The 1,445-nt window shown below is 68.7% G+C and overlaps 1 protein-coding gene across 1 annotated transcript in view; it reads left to right on the top strand.

Annotated features, from left to right (window-relative positions):
* CSNK1G2 (casein kinase 1, gamma 2) overlaps positions 1–1,445 on the top strand; it is a 24,783-nt gene continuing 23,338 nt past the window's right edge. Inside the window, exon 1 of the mRNA XM_010844535.1 lies at positions 1–236. The gene's annotated coding sequence lies outside the window, so the exon portion shown is untranslated. The remainder of the gene's footprint in view (positions 237–1,445) is intronic.

Genomic DNA, 1,445 nt, shown 5'->3' with positions numbered 1-1,445 from the left:
GGCGACGCTGCGAGACCGGGGCGAGCCGGGCGCCCGCGCGGCGGGGACGGCCCGCGCCCAACATGCGGAGGCCGGCGGCGGCGGCGGCGCGGGAGCGGGAGCGGGGACCCAGGCGGGCGCCGGAGCCAGAGCCGGAGCGCGAACAGGGTCCGGAGCGGGGGTCCGCGCAGCGCTGCTGAGGGAGCCCGAGCCGCCCAGTCCGGCCCCGGGGCCACGGCCGCGGCGGAGGCTGTCAGGTAACGACGCGCGCGCCCTCGCTGGCGGCGGCGGACACGCGCCCTGGCCCTGCGGCCCACCCCCGCGGACCCCCAGACCCTCTGCTCATATGTCTCGAAGACTCCTCAGACCCCGCACCCCCTACACCCCGCAGTTCGGACTCCCGGACCTCGCAGACGCCCACAATGTGGACCTGCTCTTGTGAAGCCCTGCACTCCCGACTGCACCCCCCACGGCGACCCCAACTGCCCCTACAGCCCAGTGACCCCCACACTGTCGACCCAACTCCTCATTCCCACCCCCTTGCACTCCAGACCTTGTCGTTGCCAGTGACTCCCAAACTCAGGTCCTGCCACTTGTCACTCCCTACAGATCCTCACACTACTGACCTCACTATTCCCCTCCTCCTCCATTTCTCTTCTCTACTGTTTCCTCACTCCAGACCTCAGTGTTCTCCACGGATTCGTCACTCCTGACTGCTGGCCTGTCCTTCCCTCAGCCCCACCCCACCTCCCTCCTTCACTGCCCCCCCAGTGCTCAAGCCCACTGCCCATTCCCCCTGGCTTCCCACCCCTCCAGCCTTCTCCGCTGGGCCCGTCGCTCCTCCCCACGCTGGCGCGCACACTCGCCCCTTTGTGGCCCTGCAGATACGTTGGGGGAGCTGCGGGCAGGAAAGGGGAACAGCAGGAGGGGTCTGGGCTGGGGGACCTGTTGTGGGACGCTCAGGAACTCCCGGCGCTTGCCGGGCTGCGCCTCCTCCTTCCGCCCTCGCCACCGGCTTTGTTTTCCGGAAACACTTCAGATGAAGGAGGGGGGGGCCGACGTCTGCGTGCCCGGCAGCCACACCACCCCCTCCCTGTCCTGCGCTTCCCCTGCTCCCTCTGCCCCAGTTTTCTCAGGGGAGGCGTTCAGGACCGGGCTGGGGGCCTGAGAGAAAGCCCTGCTCTGACGTCCGGGGCGTCGTCCTGGGCCGGCTTTGGGCAGCTGGGTTATTCCCTTGGCCTCCGGATGGCATTGTTTGCAGGAAACGGCCTGGAGGGTTCCGTGCACGTAGGTGGAGTCCAGCATTCTCTCCCCAGCCCCCTCAATAGGGGGCTCCAGGCCGGGCCAGTGTCTGGAGCTCCTGGGAGTGCCCACACATCCATCCTGAGGGGTTTCTGGGCACCTTCGTCCCTGCCCTGAGGGACATAGACAGGCTCAGTTGGCGTTTCCTGACCCCCCCCCCCCCC

This window comes from Bison bison, unplaced genomic scaffold (assembly GCF_000754665.1).
Source record: "Bison bison bison isolate TAMUID 2011002044 unplaced genomic scaffold, Bison_UMD1.0 scf7180017864203, whole genome shotgun sequence".
In the NCBI taxonomy this organism is placed as follows: domain Eukaryota; kingdom Metazoa; phylum Chordata; class Mammalia; order Artiodactyla; family Bovidae; genus Bison; species Bison bison.
This window is presented reverse-complemented; position numbering and strand designations above follow the sequence as displayed.